General features: G+C 40.8%; 1 non-coding gene across 1 annotated transcript; it reads left to right on the plus strand.

The window, feature by feature from the left end:
- The first annotated feature begins 6,887 nt into the window (after positions 1-6,887).
- LOC112718501 (small nucleolar RNA R71) lies at positions 6,888-6,995 on the plus strand. Its single transcript, XR_003160839.1, has one exon. It is a non-coding gene; the product is annotated as a small nucleolar RNA R71 (small nucleolar RNA).
- Positions 6,996-8,718: the final 1,723 nt, after the last annotated feature.

Genomic DNA, 8,718 nt, shown 5'->3' on the forward strand with positions numbered 1-8,718 from the left:
TTTCTATTTTCTTTAGGTTGATGATCATGTGAAGTCACAAAAACAACTGCAATAATTAAAGCAAAATAAAAAAATACCATTAAAAATAGCACGCCAGTAAGAGTAGTAGAATGGGCATTAAACGCCCAATCTGGCACCATTCTGGGTGTTTAACACCAGAAATGGGCACCAGACTGGCGTTTAACACCAGAACAGGGCAACAAGCTGGCGTTAAATGCCAGAATGGGAAGAAGGACTGGCGTTTAACGCTAGAATTGCACTCTAAGTACGTTTTGCATGCCTAAATGGAGCAGGGATGAGAAGTCCTTTACCCCTCAGGATCTGTGGACCCCATAAGATCCTCACCAACCTCAAATCATTCTCTCTCTCCCTCACACCTTTTCATGATACTCTTCCCCAAATACCCTTCACCAATCACATCCACATCTCTTTCCCAAAAACTCCACCTACCTCTAAATTCAAACACTTTCCCTCCTAAACCCAACCCCAATTACACGAACCTACCCTTCCCCCCACTCCTATATAAACCCCTCTTCCCTCCTTCAATTTCACACATCACAAACACCTTATACCCCCTTGGCCGAATCTACTCTCTCCCTCCATCTCCTCCATTTTCTTCTTATTCCCCTTCTTTCTTTCTTCTTTTGCTCGAGGACGAGCAAACCTTTTAAGATTGGTGTGGTAAAAGTATTGCTTTTTGTTTCTCCATAATCATTTATGGCACCTAAGGCCGGAGAAACCTCTAGAAAGAGGAAAGGGAAGGCAAAAGCTTTAACCTCCGAGTCATGGGAGATGGAGAGATTCATCTCAAAGGTCCATTAAGACCATTTCTATGAAGTTATGGCCAAGAAAAAAGTGATCCCTGAGGTTCCTTTCATGCTCAAGAAGAATGAGTATCCAGAGATTCGACATGAGATCTGAAGAAGAGGTTGGGAAGTTCTCACCAACCCCATTCAACAAGTCGGAATCTTAATGGTTCAAGAGTTCTATACAAATGCATGGATCACCAAGAACCATGATCAAAGTGTGAACCTGAACCCAAAGAATTGGCTGACAATGGTTCGGGGAAAATACTTAGATTTCAGTCCAGAAAATGTATGGTTGGCGTTCAACTTGCCAATGATGTAAGAAAATGCACGCCCCTACACTAGAAGGGTCAACTTTGATCAAAGGTTGGACCAAGTCCTCATGGACATATGTGTGGTAGGAGCTCAATGGAAAAGAGACTCAAGAGGCAAGCCGGTTCAATTGAGAAGACCGAACCTTAAGCCCGTGCCTAGAGGATGGTTGGAGTTCATCCAACGGTCCATCATTCCTACTAGCAACCGATCCGAAGTAACTGTGGATCAGGCCATCATGATCCATAGCATCATGATTGGAGAGGAAGTAGAAGTTCATGAGGTCATATCTCTAGAACTCTACAAAGTGGCTGACAAAACCTCCACTTTAGCAAGGTTAGCCTTCCCTCATCTCATCTGTCACCTATGCAATTTAGCTAGAATTGTCATAGAGGAAGATACCCTCATTGAAGAGGACAAACCCATTACTAAAAAGAGTATGGAGCAAATAAGAGAGCCCACACATGGACCTCAACAAGAGCATGAGGAAGTCCCTCATCAAGAAATCTCTGAGATGCCTCAAGGGATGTATTTTCCTCCACACAATTATGGGGAGCAACTCAACACTTCTTGGTGTGCTCAACCCTTGAGCACCTCTTGGTGTGCTCCATCCTTAGTTGCTCCATATTGGAACTCAAATCTCCCAAAGAAGTGTTGAGTTGCTCCCAATAGTTGTGTGGAGGAAAATGCATCCCTTGAGGCATCTCAGGGATTTCTTAATGAGGGACTTCCTCATGCTCTTGTTGAGGTCCATGGGTGGGATCTCTTGTTTGCTCCATCCTCTTTTTAGTGATGGGCTTATCCTCATCAATGAGGATGTCTTCCTCTATGACAATTCCAGCTAAATTGCATAGGTGACAAATAAGATGAGGGAAGGCTAACCTTGCTAAAGTGGAAGGTTTGTCAGCAACCTTGTATAATTCTAGAGGTATGATCTCATGAACCTCCACTTCCTCTCCAATCATGATGCTATGGATCATGATAGCCCGATCCACAGTTACTTCGGACTGGTTGCTAGTAGGAATAATAGAGCGTTGGATGAACTCTAACCATCCTCTAGCCATGGGTTTGAGGTTAAGCCTTCTTAGTTAAACCGGCTTGCCTTTGGAGTCTCTCTTCCATTGAGCTCCTTCTACACATATGTCCATGAGAACTTGGTCCAACCTTTGATCAAAGTTAACCCTTCTAGTGTAGGGGCGTGCATCTCCTTGCATCATTGGCAAGTTGAATGCCAACCTTACATTTTCCAGACTGAAATCTAAGTATTTCCCCCGAACCATTGTGAGCCAATTCTTTGGGCTCGGGTTCATACTTTGATCATGGTTTCTAGTGATCCATGTATTAGCATAGAACTCTTGAACTATTAAGATTCCAACTTGCTGAATGGGGTTGGTGAGAACTTCCCAACCTCTTCTTCGAATCTCATGTCGGATCTCCAGATACTCATTTCTTTTGAGCACGAAAGGGACCTCAGGGATCACCTTCTTCTTGGCCACAACTTCATAGAAGTGGTCTTGATAGACCTTTGAGATGAATCTCTCCATCTTCCATGACTCGGAGGTGAAGCTTTTGCCTTCCTTTTCCTCTTTCTAGAGGTTCTCCGGCCTTAGGTGCTATTAATGGTTATTGAAAAAAAAAGCAACGCTTTTTCCAACACCAAACTTAAAATGTTTGCTCGACCTCAAGCAAAAGAAGAAAGAAGGGAGGAGAAGAAAAAGAGAATAGAAGAGATGAAGAGATGTGAGTGGTTTGGCCAAGGGACGAAAAAGTGTGTATGAGGTGTGAAAATGAAGGAGTGATGAGGGGTTTATATAGGAATGGAAGACAGAGGTGGCCGTGTGTGAGGGTTGGGTTTGGGAGGGAAAGTTTTTAAATTTTGAAAGGTGGGGTAGGTGGGGTTTTTGGGGAAGAGTGGGTGGATGTGAGTGGTGAAGAGGTGATGGGGAAGAGAGATGGAGTTTATTGGTGAGGGTTATTTGGGGAAGGGTGTAATGGGAAGGTGTGAAGAAGAGAGAGAGTGAGTTGAGGTAGGTGGGGATCATGTGTGGTCCACAGATCCTAAGGTGTCAAGAATTTTTCATCCTTGTACCATTCTAGCGTGTAAACACCCTCATAGTGCTAATCTTGTCGTTAAATGCCAGATTGCTGCCCATTTCTGGCATTTAACGCCAGCTTTTCTTCCCTTTCTGGCGTTGAACGCCAACCTAGTGCCCTTTTATGGTGTTAAACGCCAGTCTGGTGCCCTTTTCTGGCGTTAAACGCCCAGAATGGTGCCAGATTGGGCGTTTAATTCCCATTCTGCTACTAAACGCCAGTAAGCTCCTCTCCAATTTTGCAAGTGTTTTTGTGACTCCACATGATCATCAATCTAAAGAAAACATAAAATAACAATAGAAAATAGAAATTTAACATAGATAAAATAAAAATTAGGTTTAACATAGATAAAATAAAAATTGGGTTGCCTCCCAAATAAGCGCTTCTTTAATGTCAATAGCTTGACAGTGAGCTCTCATGGAGTCTCACAGATACTCAGAGCATGATGATGGCCTCCCAACACCAAACTTAGAGTTTGAATGTGGGGGCTTGGTTTGACTCTGAATTGAGAGAAGCTTTTCATGCTCCTTCTCCATGTGTACAGAAGGAGATCCTTGAGCCTTAAACACAAGGTAGTCCTCATTCACTTGAAGGACCAACTCTCCTCTGTCAACATCAATCACAGCTTTTGCTATGGCTGGGAAAGGTCTACCGAGGATGATGGATTCATCGTCATCCTTCCCAATGTCTAGGATTACGAAGTCAGCAGGGATGTAAAGGCCTTCAACCTTTACCAAGACATCCTCTACAAGTCTATAATCTTGTTTCTGTGATTTGTCTACCATCTCTAGTGAGATTCTTACAGTGTGTACCTCTGATGAGCGGATAATTTGTACGCTTTTTGGCATTGTTTTTAGTATGTTTTTAGTATGATCTAGTTAGTTTTCAGTATATTTTTATTAGTTTTTAGTTAAAATTCACTTTTCTGGACTTTACTATGAGTTTGTGTGTTTTTCTGTGATTTCAGGTATTTTCTGGCTGAAATTGAGGGACCTGAGCAAAAATCTGATTCAGAGACTAAAAAGGACTGCAGATGCTGTTGGATTCTGACCTCCCTGCACTCGAAGCGGATTTTCTGGAGCTACAGAAGCCCAATTGGTGCGCTCTCAACGGCGTTGGAAAGTAGACATCCTGGGCTTTCCAGAAATATATGATCGTTCATACTTTGCCCAAGATTTGATGGCCCAAACCGGCGTTCAAAGTCACCCTCAGAATTCCCAGCGTTAAACGCCGGAACTGGCACAAGAATGGGAGTTAAACGCCCAAACTGGCATAAAAGCTGGCGTTTAACTCCAAGAAGAGTCTCTACACGAAAATGCTTCAATGCTCAGCCCAAGCACACACCAAGTGGGCCCGGAAGTGGATTTTTATGTCATTTACTCATCTCTATATATAGGACCTTTTACTATTGTATTTAGAGCTTTTGATCATGTTTTTATGATTGAACCCTCTTTGGGAGGCTGGCCATTCGGCCATGCCTAGACCTTGTTCTTATGTATTTTCAACGGTGGCGTTTCTACACACCATAGATTAAGGTGTGGAGCTCTGCTGTACCTCGAGTATTAATGCAATTACTATTGTTCCTCTATTCAATTCCGCTTGTTCTTGTTCTAAGATATCACTTGTTCTTCAATTTGATGAATGTGATGATCCGTGACACTCATCATCATTCTCACCTATGAACGTGTGCCTGACAACCACCTCCGTTCTACCTTAGATTGGGTGAATATCTCTTGGATTCCTGATACATGACGCATGGTTGATCGCCTGACAACCGAGTGCTCGCCTGACAACCGAGCCAGCCATTCCGTGAGATCAGAGTCTTCGTGGTATAGGCTAGAACTGATGGCGGCATTCAAGAGAATCCGGAAGGTCTAACCTTGTCTGTGGTATTCTGAGTAGGATTCAATGATTGAATGACTATGACAAGCTTCAAACTCCTGAAGGCGGGGCGTTAGTGACAGACGCAAAAGAATCACTGGATTCTATTCCGGCCTGATTGAGAACCGACAGATGGATAGCCGTGCCGTGACAGGGTGCGTTGAACATTTCCACTGAGAGGATGGGAGGTAAACACTAACAACGGTGAAACCCTTGCATAAGCTTGCCATGGAAAGGAGTAAGAAGGATTGGATGAAGACAGTAGGAAAGCAGAGAGACGGAAGGAACACAGCATCTCCATACGCTTATCTGAGATTCCCACCAATGAATTACATAAGTATCTCTATCTTTATCTTTATGTTTTATTCGTATATCACCCATATCCATTTGAGTTTGCCTGACTAAGATTTACAAGGTGACCATAGCTTGCTTCATACCAACAATCTCTGTGGGATCGACCCTTACTCGCGTAAGGTTTATTACTTGGACGACCCAGTACACTTGCTGGTTAGTTGTGCGAAGTTGTGTTTATGCCATGGTATTGAACACCAAGTTTTTGGATTCATTACCGGGGATTATTTGATTTGTGAAAAGTATTGATCACAATTTCGTGCACCAACCTCAAAGATTCCCAGTTTCTCCATTACAGAGAGTGGCATGAGGTTTATGCCTGACCCCAGGTCACACAAACCTTCTCAAAAGTCATGGTGCCTATGGTACATGGTATTAAGAACCTTCCAGGATCCTCTTTCCTTTGAGGTATCTTCACCTGAGCCAAGGCGTTTAGTTCATCAATGAGCAATGGAGGTTCATCCTCCCAAGTCTCATTACCAAATAACTTGGCATTCAGCTTCATGATTGCTCCAAGGTACTTAGCATCTTGCTCTTGAGTAGTAACTTCATCTACTTTAGGAGAAGAATATTCTTCAGAGCTCAGGAATGGCAGAAGTAGGTTCAATAGAATCTCTATGGTCTTTGTGTGAGCCTCAGATTCCCTTAGTTCCTCAAAGGGGAACTCCTTTTCGTTTAGAGGACATCCCATGAGGTTTTTCTCAACGGGAATCACGTCCTCCACACTCTCTCCAGGTTCGGCCATGTTGTTCATGGTTATGGCCTTGCACTCTCTCTTGGGATTTTCTTCTTTATTGCTTGGGAGAGTGCTAGGAGGAGTTTCAGTAACCTTTTTACTCAGCTAACCCGCTTGTGCCTCCAAATTTCTAATGGAGGATCTTGTTTCATTCATGAAACTTAGTGTGGTCTTAGATAGATCAGAGACCATGGGTGCTAAGCCAGAACTATTCTGTTTAGAGTTCTCTGTCTGTTGCTGAGAAGATGATGGAAAAGGCTTGCTATTACCAAACCTGTTTCACCCACCATTATTGTTATTGAAGCCTTGTTGAGGCTTCTGTTGATCCTTCCATGAGAAATTTGGGTGATTCCTCCATGAAGAATTATAGGTGTTTCCATAGGGTTCTCCCATGTAATTCACCACATCCATTGCAGGATTTTCAGGGTCATAAGCTTCTCCTTTAGAGGAGGCTTCTTTAGCACTGTCGGATGCAGCTTGCAATCCAATCAGATACTGAGAAATCATATTGACTTGCTGAGTCAATATTTTATTCTGAGCTAATATGGTATTCAGAGTATCAATCTCATGAACTACTTTCTTCTGAGTTCCTGGGCTTCTGCAAGCATTTTCTTCAAATGAATAGATTTGCCTACAGAATGGTCCAATGACATCTTGGATAACTCAGACAGGCCATCATAGAAGATACCTATGATGCTCCATTTTGAAAGCATGTCAGAGGGACACCTTCTGATCAATTGCTTGTATCTTTCCCAAGCTTCATAGAGGGATTCACCTTCTTTCTGTTTGAAGGTTTGAACTTCCACTCTAAGCTTACTCATCTTTTGAGATGGAAAGAATTTGGCTAAGAAGGCATTGACTAGTTCTTCCCAAGAGTTCAGACTGTCTTTAGATTGTGAGTTCAACCATATAGTAGCTCTGTCTCTTACAGTAAAAGGGAAAATTATAAGTCTGTAGACCTCGGGATCAACTCCACTGGTCTTAACAGTGTCACAAATTTGCAAAAATTCAGCCAAGAGCTGATGAGGATCTTCCAATAGAAGTCCTTAAAACTTACAATTCTGTTGCATCAGAGAAACTAATTGAGGCTTAAGCTCAAAGTTTTTTGCTCCAATGGCAGGAATAGAGATGCTTCTCCCATAGAAGTCGGGAGTTGGTGTAGTAAAGTCACCAAGCACCTTCCTTGCATTGTTGGCATTGTTGTTATTTTTGGTTGCCATGTCTTCTTCTTTTTCAAAGATTTCTGTCAGGTCCTCTCCAGAGAGTTATGCTTTAGCTTCTCTTAGCTTCCTCTTTAGAGTCCATTCAGGTTCAGGATAAGCTTCAACAAGAATGCCTTTATCTTTGTTCCTACTCATATAAAAGAGAAGAAAACAAAGAAAGTATGGAATCCTCTATGTCACAGTATAGAGATTCCTTGAGGTGTCAGAGGAAAATAGGAATAGAAGGATGAGGTAGAGAGAAGAGTTCAAACTTATAGAGAGGGAGAGGGTCCGAATTATTAAAGGAGGATAAGTGTTAGTGATTAAATAGAAAGAGATGGGAGAGAGAGAATTTTTCGAAAATTTTTAAATAAAATAAGATTAGAGTTTAAAACAATTAGTTAATTAAAAAGATTTTTGAAAAAAAAAAGAAAAAAAGGTTGTTAGTGATTTTCGAAAATTAGAGAGAGAGAGAAATTAAAGATAAGAAGTTAGAAAAAGATTTTGAAATTAAAATTTGAAAAAGATATGATTTGAAAAAGATTTAATTTTTAAAAAGATATATTTGAAAACATATGATTGAAAAGACATGGTTGAAAAAGATTTGATTTTTAAAATTGATGACTTGACTAACAAGAAATTAAAAGATTTGATTATAAAATTCAAATATTGAACCTTTCTTAAGAGGAAAGTAACAAACTTGATATTTTTGAATCACAGCATTAATTGTTAGCAAGGATATTCAAAAATATTGAAAGAATAAATGAAAAAGATTTGATTTTGAAAAAGATATGATTGATATGAGAGGATATGGAAAAGATAAGATTTTGAAAAATTAGTTTTAAAACATGAAAATTTGAAAAAGATTTGAATTGAAAACAAAACTACCTCCTTGGTGCTATCCTGGCATTAAACGCCCAGAATGGTATCCATTCTAGCGTTTAACGCCCATTTGGTTACCTCCTTGGGCGTTAAACGCCCAACCAGGTACCCTGGCTGGCGTTTAAATGCCAGAATTCCTTCCTCACTAGGTGTTTTGAATGCCCAGCTTTTTCTCTGTGATTCTTCTGCTGTATGTTCTGAATCTTCAATTCTCTGTATTATTGACTTGAAAAGACATAGTTTTGAATTTTTTTTTTGAATTTTTAATGATGAGAGAGAAAAACAACAAAATGAAACTAATCATGAAAAACAAAGATCAAATAAACAATGCATGCAAGAACACTTTGAATGTCAAGATGAACATCAAGAATATATTTTTGAAAATTTTTCAGAAAAGAAAGACATGCAAGACAACAAACATAGAAATTTTCATACTAGAGACACTAACAAATTG

This window comes from Arachis hypogaea, chromosome 10, assembly GCF_003086295.3.
Source record: "Arachis hypogaea cultivar Tifrunner chromosome 10, arahy.Tifrunner.gnm2.J5K5, whole genome shotgun sequence".
Taxonomy (NCBI): Eukaryota; Viridiplantae; Streptophyta; class Magnoliopsida; order Fabales; family Fabaceae; genus Arachis; species Arachis hypogaea.